We start from the raw sequence: 15,818 nt of genomic DNA on the forward strand, positions 1-15,818 counted from the left end.
TGTGTGCCCGAGTTTTAAGAGGATCAGGTGCGGACATTTTAGCATTTAAATTATTATGGCTTATTAGCATAGGTACGTAGTACCTCACCTGTCCGTTCTTTTTACAGTGCTTCCTGAACACCTCACCGGCACACTACAGCCGCCTGCGAGCACAAAGCTGCGCAGAGCCTCCTCGTTGTTCTCCTCACCTGGAGGACGCTTGGTGATCAAGACCTGTGGCCCAAAACTCGGTCCTATAAGATAAGTGCAGGAACACTGCTGCTTTGCCCGCACTTGATTGTGCTAGCCGCCCCGTACAGACGGTGGACGGTGCATGTTGCTTCCGTCCCGCCTTGGTTTTACTTGTTGTTTTTCCGTTCTCGTTGTGTTTTTCTTCGTTTGCTTACGTCGCCACTGCTGACCCTCAGACAGCAGACGTTACACTATCAAGTCGCCGGTCCAGCCACAGTGGTGTGTGTGCGTGTATGCGTGTGCGTGGTTGGTGGGAACGTGTGTGTGTGTGTGTGTGTGTGTGTGTGTGTGTGTGTAATTGCATTGTTTGTTTGTTTTTCTTGCTATTTCAGTACATTTGACAGATTTTAGGGAACTTTTAGTAACCAACTGTTTATCTTTTCTTTTGTAGTCGCTGAGAGCTGCTGGTGGTGGCGGTGTCCCGGGTGGTGGGCCCCTTCGCGTGCTGTGACCCGGGATTGTGGTTGTTTTCTTCTTTTTTTTTGCACTTCACTTTCTTTGCAGGTGTGTCACGTGTGAGTGGGGTGTTCCTTGTTTTCTTTGGTTCCTCCCCCGTTTGGCCCCCTCATCGGTAAGCCTCAGTTTCTACACCAAGAATAAGGAGCTCAGTAGCTCCGTTTTAAGTGTTGGTCTGTTTGTTCCTTTTATTTTTAAATGTTGAATAAAAGTTGGTTTGATATTTTAAACATTCTGAACCACGTCTCCTACTCCTTCCTCGTAGCACTTACCTGTGTGCCTAATTATTACTTTTGTGTTTAGTAGAACTCCCTGGGTGAAATTCCCAGGGTGGCGTTGTCGGTTCCTTTTCATTTTGTTAAATTCCCAATATTAAATCTTGCTTTATCAGATAGCCATAACCACTCTCATCGCCACAGGATATTTGAGTCAACTGAGTCAAACTGTCGTGTCTACTTCCCAGTCTCAATAAACATGTTCACTACTGTGGCATATCGGACTTTCCCGCCGCGAGTCGCGCGTCAACATACTGCTGTGAAAGAGGGGTGACGTCACAGAACGCGAGGTGCATTTAGGTGCTGCTGCGTAAAACTAAAAGATTTTCCTGGGCAAATATTCATTTGACAGACGTAAACGAAGTGAAATATGACTTCAATTTAAGTTTGTTTTAGTTTGTTTTTATAAACACACAAAAAAGTTTGAGTTAGTTATCGTTTTTGAAAAAAGTTCTTGACTTCTACTTTAGAGATATTGATGACGAGTTGTTGTATATAAACGGTGTGACTATGTGGTTCGGCAAGCGGTGGTGCTGTCTGTACATAGCTTAGCAAACGGCTAGCGCTAGCACCCCCTTTCAATGCCAGAGTGAAAAGATCCACACGGAGTGTTATGACCCACGGGTGGGTCTAGGTGCCTCTATCTTTGTGTCTGTGTGTGTGTCTGACAGTGGATGACGCCTTGCAGGTGCGGTCCTGGATGTCGGCTGCTGATTGGACGCGCCACGGCTGACAAGGAGGAGCAGTCGAGCCAGCCTGAAGGTCATCCCTCCTCCGCTCCCAACTCTGCAGTTAGTCACTTCTGAAATGCTGTTAGAGCACGCAGCCGTAGGTAGTGATGGCCGATCGAGGCTTTGTTGAAGCTTCGACACTTGTTTCAAAAAATGGTTCATTACTCGAGGCTTCAATGACACAGTGCTCGAGGAGGTCATCTAGTGCTCAATAAAATGAAGTGCAATGGAAACGTGTTCATTGTTTCATAGATTGTTTGGGATTTGATTCGCCATGCATTTTTGTTGGACAACACTACATGCTTGTATGGTTCAATGCTGACACAATAAAATAAAAATGAAAAATAAAGACAATGTCTCTTTTTTGGCACGACTGATTGTAGTAGACTATAGCTCTTATACTTAGCCTGACAGTTTGTGCAATGAATTATATTATATCCTAAAACAAGACTAAATAGCCCATAGTTTAAAAATATGTTCAATAGTAAGTGTTCAGTGGGTCAGATGTCAAATGTGATCTATTTAAAATGTAGAATAGATGAGCTAAATAACACATATATAATACACATTGATGGGAATTGAACCGTCGCCTCAGTCTTGCAAGTCCAAGATTGTCATAATGTACCACAAACCCAAATCACACTCCCTTTTTTTCATCTAAGCTGTTTGAGTAGCGTTAGCACACCGTGATTCCTCATCAACTACAGGCCTACACTTCAAATAATTATGAGAAAAATCCAACGTAAAGAGAGCACTTCCATTAGGAAATAGTCAACATGAAATTCCGTCCTCTACTGACACCTGCTGGTCAAATTGAATCGTTGCAAATATTGTGAACAAGTTGTCATCTAATTCTAATCCGAAACAATATGGCCATTCCAAGTGAAGTATTAAGACAATTAATCAGGTTTGTACTGCTTGATTGAACACATTCATCCCGTTCCAGTGCACTAAAACCTACTTCCCTTCAGGACCGTGTCAGCGAAGCCAAAACTTCCTTGAGTGACGCTATTTCCCAGCATGCAATGCGAGCTAGCGATTCACAATACTATTTCATCACAAACATGGATGTAAAAAATAAAAAGGGAAAAAGGGAAAAATGAAACTTCAGGAATAGCAACCATTGCAATACAAGCAGAACTGGGCCGAAGTTTTATATTATGTACACCATAATACAGCCTTCTGGTGGACAAGCCATACTATTTAATCCGTGTCTTCCTATGGCACTTCCGTGGGTGGAAGCACATGGTAGAGGTCACGTGTTGGTTGTGCGTCACCCCTCGTGGCCCTTGCAGGGATCTGCAGGGCATGTGATTCAGGTGAGTATATGGAAAATATGGATCAATGTGGTCAGTAGTAACATGAGAAGCTTGCTGACGAAAATAATGCACTACATGTGGATGTCACACTTTTTATTTTTTTTTGTATGAGCATTTAAAAAAAAACAACATATTAATAATATGGAGTTCAATGACAGAGGTTAATTAATATATATATATATATGTATATATATATATATATATATATATATATATATATATATATATATATATATTTATATATATATATATGTATATATATATATATATATATATATATATATATATATATATATATATATATATATATGTATAGTCAGCTGCTTTCGGTTGACATATTAAATCTATTGTGATATGGAACGATAGTTCATAATGTACGTGTTACTTGCTTTGCAGATATGGTGTACCCTATTTCTTGTGCTCCTGGTTATTTTAAAAGGCAGACAAGAACGTTGTTTGCTGTTGGAGGGCTACAACAACACTTCGATGCTACGCTTTGTGCCGTCGCTACGGACCCCAAACTCTCGTTCTTGTTGGATTCGGGTTCTGCGTAGACTGGTGGGAGAGTTTGTGTACAAGTTATGCAAAGGAACGGTGTCTTCAGTTATACACACGCTCATTAAAGTGCCGACCGTGGAGGAAGCTGGTGCCGCTGCACGCCGTTTCCAGCAGAATAACAACGAAATTACCAAAATAAAAAGAAATCAGGAAAACATGTCTTTGCTGTGCTTTTATTTACAAAGTTAAAATTCTTCTAACTTACAAAAAATGTGAACGAAAAGGTAGAAATATAAATACGAAGGAATACGTATTTGTTCAGGGGTGCGCAAAGCCGGAGCCCTGCATTTGCTGCGCTACCCTTTTTAAAAAGGTCTCCGTTGCGCGTTATTTTAATATGTCCATCTCTTTTAGAAGAGAAAGCATCGCCCCGGTCTCATCCTCTCTCCAAATGTCAACATTCTTATTCCCGTTTGCCAGGTTGTTTCGCGCCGTCTGTTTTGTTAGATGCGCGGCTCGTGCCATTCATTTCAATGGAAGTGGAAGCGCCACGAAGCGGAGCGCCACGAAGCGGAGCGCCGACGAATTTCGCGAGCGAGGCTCCAACTGGTTCACACCAGACGCGAACAGCTCCGCGACAGTCGACAAGCGCTTCTGCTCAGCTGCAGTCTTTTTTTCACTCCACTTGAGCTTCTTTTTTTTTTCTTTAAAAAAAATTAGATTAAAAAAATCATTTTCATCATCGCCCCCCCTCGCCCCGTAGCCAGCCTGCTCCGTAGCTTACTTTTGTGTGTGTGTGTGTGTGTGTGTGTGTGTGTGTGTGTGTAAATAAATAGAAACACGCAATCAGGTGTCCATCTCAAGACAAGACCTCTTTCATAATGATCATTGACCGGCATCTCTAGGATCAAACAGACGTATTTTGATCAAGTCTTCCTCTGTGTGTGTGTGTGTGTGTGTGTGTGTGTGTGTGTGTGTGTGTGTTTAATCTCTCTCGCACTCTGATATAATGTACTGTCAAATATAACATACAAATATGATATATGATCGAATTTGTCATTCGGTTTTTATTTTGAAATTAGTTTATTTTGAAAATTCACCGGATTTTCTCGTTTTTATTGAGCGACTTCCTGTACTGTAGACGAGGATCGCTCGCGGCTCACGCACGAAATAGAGCAGACGCCGAAACAACAAATGCATGCCGCGAGCCGCGTGCCTGTTCGCGTCTACTGTGAACCACCACATTGATTAACGTGGGCGCCGAATGGAAGCGCTCGGCGGCGCTTCGCTTCCACGTCCAGTGAACTGACGTTAAGTGCATGGCGCGATCCGCGAGGGGAGCCGCGTGCCTGTTCGCGTCTGGTGTGAACTACTACATTGATTAACATGGGCGCCGAATGGAAGCGCTCGGCGCTTCGTGGTGCTTCCCCGTCCAGTGTGAACCGGGCGTTACGTTACTCGGAAAAATGTGTCGCCTGAGCCTCCGCCCCCTCCGTGCCCATTGGCGGAGGGAGGGCTCATTGAAAAAAAAATAAAAAATAAAAAATCGGTGTTCCTTCGGCGCGCCTGGGAAACTCTGAAATTATGAATAATTTAAGCTCGTTTTTGTCCCATTTGCCTGCATCAGCCCGTCATGATATTGTTAAATTAATTGAGAGCCACCCACTATTGTTTTCTGACCACCCCCGCCGTACGTCAGTTTTGCACCATGACATAAAGTGGAGGGACATGCCACAAGTAAGCAGCACGCACACAGAGTCAATATTGGGAAGTTCAGAAAGAAGCTTTGGCTCTCCTTCTGACAGTGCCCAGCTTGATGTTTGGGGTCAGGTTTTTACAGACCATAATGCCCTCGAAGATGTGGTGGTCTTTGCACCTGCAAGACTTCAATCTCCAGATTTGCCACAGGAAGGGGGGTTGATAATGTGTTGGCAAGTGCATTATCACGTGTACATGTGGACTAGCTGCGGAATTCTTATTTCAGGGGAAGTGAGGTTTTTCTTGTTTAGTTTTATTTGTAGGTATGTTAATAGGGTTTAGTTCTTAAGAGAGGGGGTGTTATGACCCACAGGTGGGTCTAGGTGCCTCTATCTTTGTGTCTGTGTCTGTGTGTGACAGTGGATGACGCCTTGCAGGTGCGGTCCTGGATGTCGGCTGCTGATTGGACGCGCCACGGCTGAGAAGGAGGAGCAGTCGAGCCAGCCTGACGGTCATCCCTCCTCCGCTCCCAACTGTGCAGTTAGTCACTTCTGAAATGGTGTTAGAGCACGCTGCCATAGGGGTGGGCTGCCATTTTCTTTGTCCCCTCTTTTCTCCTGTTTATTAAGTATGTAGGGAGGTTAGCCTTTCTGTATTTGGGTTCTCTTTCTTTCTTTCGTTTGTTCTTAAGGCAAGCTAGTTGGAGTTTGGTTTATTATTTTGGCCTGGGCCCACCCTGAAGCCTTTGCTGCCCACCGGTTAAGTTGTTTTGTTTATTTCATTTACTGATTAATAAAATGTTTTTTGTTGAAACTGCCAACTGCAGTGAAAAATTAATGAGGCTTGGGAGTGGGGGAAGGTGTCCCACATGTTGCGTCTCGGTCCCCCTCGACGGGACGTAACACAGAGTTTTCGCCGTGACAGCAGGTTGAGCTCCTACCGTGTTACAGGTGACGTCGTCACATTAGCCTGTTCCATCCCTGCTAAATTCTTTAAATAACTACCGTAAGTAAACTTTTAAATTATAATACACTCTACACTAATTGTAATTTCCTGCCCGTGGTTCTATATTGCAACAGTTGACGGCTCATATCAGCAGATAAGCAGCAACAATCTGGGCATTACGGGTGATTCATAAATATGTAATTTCTTATTAATTAGCCCATAAGTGTTGTACACCAGTGTGACACCAAATGCTTGTTGCTGACAGCAGTGAAGAAATGACACTCTAGTGGTTCTGCACATTAGTATAAATAGAGTGATTCTCTATCATTACATCACAGGACGGCGGCACTCTGACAGATTCCATGAACCTGGACACTGATGATCCAGACTCCGGTCCAGATGACACAACAGGCCACAGTGGAAACGGGTCAGAACATGGGACTGGCTGCTGAAAGGATACAGGTAGGTGGCGCTGTCATCCCAAGTTGTGTGGTGTGGAGGATCGGGGCCAAAGTTCCAGATGCTCACAGATGTGAGTCTGGATTCAGGAGGAGTGTTTGAAGGCTGGACTCCCAACAGTGATTGGCTGCTGAGGACCTCTCAATCACAATCAGGTTTTTTAGTGGCTGTGAGATTGAAAGTGAGTGAACATCATTAAATAAAGAGCTCCTGCAGGGTCCCAATTTGACAAGTACACTGCTAGGTGTGCTGCTTCGTTTTCGCCAAGGCCCTGTAGCATTCATGACTGACATTGAGGGAACGTTTCATCAAGTAAGAGTTTCCAACCAGGATGTAAACTTCTTACGCTTCCTCTGGTGGCCAGATGGGGACATTACAAAGGACCTACAAGAGCACAGGATGCTGGTCCACATCTTTGGGGCAGTGTCATCCCCAAGCTGTGCTTCATTCGACGACAATCAGCATGACTTCCCAGCCGAGGTTATAAACACTGTTGGTCAAAATTTCTACGTGGATGATTGTCTAAAGGCCGTCAGCACGGTGGAACAAGCAATACATCTGTACCAGCAGCTAACAGACCTGTGCGGTAGAGGTGGATTTAAGCTCAATAAGTGGGTGAGCAATCATCGCTCGGTGCTGGCCGCCATTCCTGAAGAGCAGAGAGCTAAAGAGGTAAAAACACTTAACCTTGACAGAGACCAGCTCCCTATGGAGAGGGCCCTTGGAGCTCAGTGGGATGTACAGCAAGATACATTCACATTCAGCATCAGAACCAAGCTGGGATGGGATGAGGAAATCCCTCAGGTCATGGTACATCCCATATATAGTTTTTCAAGCGCCAAACTACAACAAAGGAACTCATCTATAACAAATCTACAACCTTGTAGGGGCAAAACCTACTTGTTTTAATTCTGATTAATAAACTAAAGCTTATTCGATTATCATTATGTTTTTTTTTTAAACGCTCATACAAAACAAAAAAAGTGGAGGGAGAGTAGTCTGAATCGGGTTCTGGAGCCATTGCTCTACCTCATCCATCGCACTCATGAGCGTCACATCCACTTGTAGTGCATCATTTCCGCCAGCAAGCTTCTCCTGTTAGACCTTCCCCGAGGTGGTTGGTGGGGTGACGAGCACCCAGCACGTGACCTCTACGATGAGCTTCTACCCACAGAAGTGCCATAGGAAGACACGGATTAAATAGTATGGCTTGTCCACCAGAAGGCTGTATTATGGTGTACATAATATAAAACTTCGGCCCAGTTCTGCTTGTATTGCAATGGTTGCTGTTCCTGAAGTTTCATTTTTCGTCCCTTTTTATTTTTTACATCCATGTTTGTGATGAAATAGTATTGTGAATCGCTAGCTCGCATTGCATGCTGGGAAACAGCGTCACTCAAGGAAGTTTTGGCTTCGCTGACACGGTCCTGAAGGGAAGTGGGTTTTAGTGCACTGGAACGGGATGAATGTGTTCAATCAAGCAGTACAAACCTGATTAATTGTCTTAATACTTGACTTGGAATGGCCATATTGTTTCGGATTAGAATTAGATGACAACTTCTTCACAATATTTGCAACTATTCAATTTGACCAGCAGGTGTCAGTAGAAGACGAAATTTCATGTTGACTATTTCCTAATGGAAGTGCTCTCTTTACGTTGGATTTTTCTCATAATTATTTGAAGTGTAGGCCTGTATCTGCACACAATTTGGAATTCGTCCCAGCGCCCTGAGCTGTAAATTTGGACGGTGTAAAATGAAAATGGCCAACTGCAGCAGAATGAAAGTGAGATTGCATTGTCCAGGTAGGAGGACAGCAGTCAGTCATGTTTCACCTCCAGTCAACACGCAGTGGTTCACATGAAGGTCCAAGAGGCCTACAGACCTACACTGAGTCTGGACGTGGCAGTACAGTTGGATCATTGTCTTTGTTGTGTTGTTTGGTCATTGTGATCCAATGTAATGTGAGAGAAGGACGAGTGCAGTTATATTGGAGTGAGTTATTTAGAGTGTAATAGAAGTTAGAATGCAGAGTCTGTTTTTATGAAATGTTCTATCACCTGGCATCCATCCATCCATCCATCCATCCATCCATCCATCCATCCATCCATCCATCTTCTACTGCCGTATCCGGAGTCAGGTCTCGGGGGCAGCAGCCTCAGCAGAGACCCCCAGACTTCCCTGGACCCAGTCACCTCCTCCAGCTCCTCCAGTGGGACCCCAAGGCTTCCCAGTCCAGCCCAGAGACCTGGTCAGCACCACTCTGACTCCCTGAGTCCCTGCTGCTCAGGTGAGGCTTCAAAGATCTGGCTGCACCTGATTGGACGGTCGTGGAGGATCTCCTTGGTCTTCTTGGTCTTCTTGGTCTCCAGCTGTTTGACCTCATGCTCTCTGTTGACCTCCTCTTCTTCACCTTCAGTCACACGTTCACATCTCCTCTCCAGACTGATCTTCTGCTGCTGTAGAAGCTCCTGCAGACCACCAACCTCTGGAGCTGAGAGAAGGTTGGATAAGAAAACATCAGTGTGACAGTGTGAGCATCATTTTCTGTCCACGACTTGAAGCTGAAAGCATCCAAACTCCATTTTTCAGCTGATGTGGTGAAGCTGCTGTTGTCTGACTGTTTGCTCTAAATGTCCTCCAGGGGATCTTCTCACTGGAGGTCCTGACCACGGTTATAATAGTTAACGAAAACGAACAAAATAACGAAAACTTCAATTGAAAAAAACAATTGTCACGTTGCCAGGGGTTAGGATTTTGGTACCTGCCTCGTTGGGGTTCGAAGCGAGCAGAGCTGAGACCATAAGGGTGACGTAGCAACGTTCAGGACACTGATTGGCCAAAGGCCGTCTTTCACGAAAGACCAAAACCGCCATTTTTAAATGCCTCGCGTGTGGATTTTTACATTGACACGTATTAAAAACTGAAAAGCTTATGAAACTGTACCATGGGTGAACAAAGAACTACAGACGTTTCTGTTCTCTGTGGCCGAAGAAAAAGCACAATGCAGACAGTTGTGCAGAAAGTTTAGTGTTAGCTAAAATATCGGGCACACAGACGTACTTATTATGTATACATTTCTTTCCATTGTAACAGGTCACTACAAGATCTGCAATCCATTACCTAGAATTGGTTTTCCTTAAACTGATGTACAGGATTACTAATCTGACTTTGATGGGCAAATTTGACAACAGAATACAATTATGAAGCACTAAAACACAGGACCACAAAACAATTAAATGCATGATGAAATAATGATATGCTTTGTTAAATAAAATAAAATGGCATTTTCAACTAAGCAATAAAATAGTCGGTGGTGCAGTGGTTAGCGCTGCCGCCTCACAGCAAGAAGGTCGTGGGTTCGATTCCGGGGCCTGGACCTGGGACCTTGCTGTGTGGAGTTTGCATGTTCTCCCTGTGTCTGCGCGGGTTCTCTCCGGCTTCCTCCCACACTCCAAAAACATGCATGTGAGGTCAATTGAACGTTCTAAATTGTCCGTAGGTGTGCATGTGAGTGTGAATGGTTGTTTGTCTCTATGTGGCCCTGCGATGAACTGGCGACTTGTCCAGGGTGTCACACTGCCTTCGCCCTAAGACAGCTGGGATAGGCTCCAGCAGACCCCCGTGACCCTGAATAGGAATAAGCGGGTATAGAAGATGAATGAATGAAATCTTTATTGAATGAATGACACATTTTATCTCACTCGTGGTTTATGTAATTATTATTTTTTGCTCCATAGCTTTCATGATTCAGCATTACATGTTAAGCGTGATGAATTGCATGAAAAGAGAGAGCACTCGCTGATAAATTAACATGGTGTGCTGTTTAATTCCATGAGAACGACAAAATATTTGCAGATTTGTGTTAGCTACACACATCGACAGGTGCAAGAGAAAGGGAGGAACTTTCAGGGAGGAACTTTCAAGATCGTTGAGTTTTTGTTTTTTATTTTTTTTTTAGTTCTGATGAAATAAATAGACCAATCATTTCATTCCTTTGTCTGCTTTCCAAAGAGGTTATTAATTAAAAAAATATGTGTGGCAGTGCTGTTATGGTCCATAGAGAGTTGCTTCAAAGAATTATCATTTATTATTCAGTGGCACATTGCTCACTTGTTTAATACACAAATAATAGTATATTATTATAATAATACTATTTTATTAATAATAATAATAATAATAATAATAATAATAATAATAATAATAATAATCATCATCATCATCATCATCATCATCATCATCATCATTATTATTTCTAAAATTTCCAAACAACAATCGTCAGTTGTTCAGTAAAAAATACATTGATTTCCATGTTGAATTTTGTACGGTTCGTGAGCGCGCACGTCTGTCAGTGACGGTCTCCACACTGACACAACTGCGCATGCTCTATTAGCTCATCAATGCGGAAGTCAAAAAGTTTTTGGGAGCCATGCGCTGGGTGAGCAACTTCATTGAAAGGAATGGGACGCCATCTGGCGGCTTGCCGCACTGTCACGCAGTTAGTGACGTGGAGGGCAGGCGACGCCGACAGGTATGATTGACAGCTACCATTCGTTCCCGTTAGCAAGAGGATTAAAAACAAAAACCGTAATGGCATCAAAAAGGAGTTATCCCAGCGGTGCAGAAAAACGGAAGGAAAAGAAAACCGATCAAGAAAAACTTGCGAAGGGGAAAGGTAAGTTATTTGTTTGTGATGTGGGCTGGAGAGGTGGAGGTGAAACGCTGTTGTCCCCCCCCCCCCTTCCCAAGTTTGTTTATTTGTCCTGCTAGCCAGCTAGCTAGCTAGCTAGCGTCGGATAAATGTTAGCTGGCTGGCTAATATTTGTTCGTCATGAATCAGCGTTTTTGTTTGTTTTATGAAAGTTGACCATATCCTGCCATGTTGGCCTATCCTGCCATGGGAATGACTGATTGACTCCACACCCGTTTATTCACATTCTAACAGGGAGGGAGGGAGGGAGGGCATGTTGTAGTCAGTCCCCTGTTATTGTTCAGTGGAAGTTGTCTCTCACATATTTGACTCTTAATGTTATTTTAGCCTTAACTTAGGATGAATTTACTAAGCTTAGTTTGTATTTTGTAGGCCCTTCATTAGAAATGTGCTACTGTTTTAGAATTCAAAGAAATATTTTATGGAAATACTTTATTTGGCATGGTGTTGACTATTTTAGACTGTTGTGGCAGTGGGTCATTTATCTTAGTTTTATTACTTTAACTAGTACAGTGTGTAAAGTAATGCCAAAAACTCTTAAAAATGACAGTTTTGTAATTGGGTAAAAGCTTTAAAGGGACACTGCAACCATAACGTTTAATTTAAAAACAAATGAATTTTTAATTTTCCTATATTACTGCAACATCACTGTAATAATAAAATATTAAAATGCGCTTCTGATCTATTTTGCTTGATGATCTAATGAGCTTTGTCTCTGCAGGAGCAATTCTAAAATATGTTGGCGCTCCAGACATTGAGCCAGAGGGATCTCCCGAACATCCTGACCAGGAAGCTCCAGGACCAACACGTTCCTCAGAACCTCCTTCTGTCCAGGTGAATAATGTGTGTTATTCTTAGTAGCTAAGCTGATAAGTGTGGGACGAAACTAAGGCAATTAAGCATTATTTTGATTGTTGGTTTGCGTTTTAGTGTTGCACTTGTTGGTTTGTTGGATTTTCTTATTTAAAGTAAGCATTTTTTTTTTATGAATATTCAATCTGTTGTATTTATTGACATATAGAGGATTCTTTTCCTAGTATTATAGTGTTTGTTTGTTTTTAAATCAGTTTAACTTGCTTGAGTTGCTCAACTGAAGATGTTTAATTTTACCTGTAGCCTGTTTTGCTCACGAGGTGTAATAGATTGTGGAATCTTAGTAGACCTTAGTAGACGCACGCTGCTGAGAGTGACAGCGATCATTTCCGATGACCGTGGTGCTTGTAAATAAGGCAAATGCGCCATCTAGTGGGATGCAGCATGTTTATTCGTGTTGGAGCAATGACAAGTACTACTAACAAAACAAAAGATGCACAGGGTAAAAAAAAAAAAATCATAAACTCTTCTTAGATCTCTTATAGATTATTGATAATAGCATTCTAATTGATTTCAAACCTTTTCAAAAGATCTTTTGCCAATAGCACACCTAAATATTTGATAACCTTGGAATTCCATTTGATTTTATATTTTCCTCTAATTTCTCGGCCTGGATGATAATTCAGCGTGAGAATTTGAGTGTTTGCTATGTTTAACTTGTTGCCTGTGTATTTACCATAGGTTTCTATTATCAACATGAAATGAGGTAAGGTTCTGTCCGAGTCTTGGAGAACCAAAATAATATCATCACCAAAAAGCCCTGTTAGATGTCCCTGCTCTCCTATATGTATTCCTTTTAGATTGTTACTTTGTCTGATCATTTGTGCCAGCGGCTCAATGAACATAGCAAACAATGTAGCGCATAGGCAACATCCTTGACGAGTACCATTAATTTTTATCCTTGCCGTAGGTTCTTGGTAGAGACCTTGAATACACTGTATTAACTTTTCTTGGAACCCCAGTTTCCCAAGAACTCGATGCAGAAATCTCCAATTCACACAGTCAAGGCTCACCAGTAACAGCTCGCAGGCCCTGCTTTTGGATCTGATCTATTATGTATAGGACCCGTCTAATGTCTTCTTGAGTCTGCCTACCTGTTAAAAAAGCTGACTGATTGGAAGTCCATCTCGTCCCCTTAAATTTCAAAGCGTAACGAACCTGTGTAGCCCGAGGAATTTTATTATAGTTTATTTCCTGGGGTGCAACTCCCCAGGTGGCGTTGTCAGGCAACCAACCCCCCACCCCATTTTCATTTATACCCACCATCAGAATTGTCTCCACCTCCGCCAGCCCTCCCGCTTGCCATAGGTTCTTGGTAGAGACCTTGAATACACTGTATTAACTTTTCTTGGAACCCTAGTTTCCCAAGAACTTGATACAGAAATCTCCAATTCACACAGTCAAGGCTCACCAGTAACAGCTCGCAGGCCCTGCTTTTGGATCTGATCTATTATGTATAGGACGGTCCTAGGGCTGGACAATATAGAAAAAAATCATATCGATATAAAAAAAAAAGTCATATTGATCGATATCGATAATTATCAAAAACATTTAAAACATATTTTAATTGCAGCGCTGGATGTTTTATACTATTACTTAATGACAGACTTTTAATAAAGAACACACGAGCACTGAATTCAAATTCAAACGTTTACTCAACCACCTTTTTTAAACGCAACTGAATTGTTTTTTTTATTTTATTATTATTATTATTATTATTATTTATTTAGTTATTTATTTAAAAAAAATAGGCTGAGATAGGGCTCGAACGTGCGACTCGACCAGAGGTCTGAAGTTGTGGCGGTTAACAGCTCGTTTTGCACTGATTCCCTGCACTCGTTGTACAGACGAGGAAGAGCTGTGTTTGAAAAATACTTGCAGTCTGGAACTTCATATCGCAGGTCAAGAGTGGCGAGAAGCTGTTTGAAGCCAAACTTTTCAACGGTGGTTATGTGCAGCATATCCCTCGCTATGAAGCATGTTACTACATGGGTGATGTCCTTATGGCGCTTGGACGCTTTGTCGTATTTACTGCAAGAAGTCCAGTTTGGTCTGCTTTACTTGCTTGGTGCTGGCGCTGGCAGCGGATTCCTCCGACAACGTGGAGCCGCTGGGTCTGCGTTTGCGATTGGTTGGAGGAAGAAATGACCGTAATATTAAGCTACATGATTGGCTATGATGAAAAAGGAAGTGAAACTTTTTCTATCAAACTTTTTATCCACCCCTTTTTTTCCTATCGCAGCACACGTCTATCGATCGATATATATCGTTATCGAATTATCGTCCAGCCCTCGACGGTCCCGTCTAATGTTATCTTGAGTCTGCCTACCTGTTATAAAACCTGACTGATCCTCATCTATGAAGTCCGGCATAAAACTTTCAAGTCTTTTTGAGATGATTGAAGTAAAGATCTTCTAGTCAACATTTAAGATTGAAATGGGCCTATACGATTCACAAAGTTCCTTATTTTTCCCTTCTTTTGGAATAACTGGAATGACAGCCTCTTTCCATGAGGGAGGCCGTTTGCCCTCTGTCAGAGTCAGATTAAAAGAATTTAGGAGTATCGGGGTTAATTCTTCTCCAAATGTTTTATACCACTCACTAGGAAACCCATCACTACCTGGCGCTTTGGTTGATTTTAAGCCTGCTAATGGCAGCATCTATTTCTTTTTTGGTTATACTGGAAATGAGTTTTCTATTTTGCTCATCTCCAATGGCTGGTAGGTCCAATGAGTCAAGGAATTCTTTCATCTCACAATCTTCTTCAGCCGTGGGTTGGGTATATAGATTTTCATAGTAATCTTTAAAAACCCTCTCTATTTCTTCAGGTTCAAGTAGTAGCTGTTTCGTTAATGGGTCTCTAATTTTACATATTGCATGAGAAGCTTGCTGGGCCTTTATTCCTCTTGCTTAATATTTGGTTGATTTACAGCCTGATTCATAGTGGGTCTGTTTAATGAATTTCAGCTTTTTCTCAACATCTAGCCTCAAGACATCGTCTATTTCCCTTCTGACACCGATTATTTGTTGTGACACTGTATCGTCCTTATTGCTTTTGTGTTGCTGTTCCAGAGTTGTTCATTGGTTTACCAGCTTCTTGTAACCTTCTTCTTTATGTGGCAGGTGGGTTTGCCCCCACCTTCGCGTCATCAATCACACCTGCGCCGGAGTGCAATCTTTGCGTCCCTCAGTGCGTTTACATGGTACTAGAGAAATTTGAATTATTGCCTTAGTCCGATTCTGATCGGAGTTTGAGAACGCCGATTGGAATTGGAGAACTCCGATTGAGACACCCAGATAATGCGATTGGAATTCTAATTTCTCGGCCATGTATACGCCTTAGTCGGATTATTAACTGGACAACGTAAGTGCACACGCGCCACCGCACAACTACGTCGTCTAACAAAACAGACGGCGCGAAACAACCAGCAAACGCGAATAAGAATGTTGACATTTGGAGAGAGGATGGGACCGGGGCGATGCTTTCTCTTCTAAAAGAGATGGACATATTAAAATAACACACAACAGAGACCTTTTTTAAAAGGGTAGCGCAGCAAATGCAGGGCTCCGGCTTTGCGCAGCCCTGAACAAATACGTATTCCTTCGTATTTATATTTCTACCT

This window comes from Nelusetta ayraudi, unplaced genomic scaffold, assembly GCF_046127955.1.
Source record: "Nelusetta ayraudi isolate G7.1 ecotype Tasmania unplaced genomic scaffold, CSIRO-AGI_Nayr_v1 ptg000034l, whole genome shotgun sequence".
NCBI classification, from domain to species: domain Eukaryota; kingdom Metazoa; phylum Chordata; class Actinopteri; order Tetraodontiformes; family Monacanthidae; genus Nelusetta; species Nelusetta ayraudi.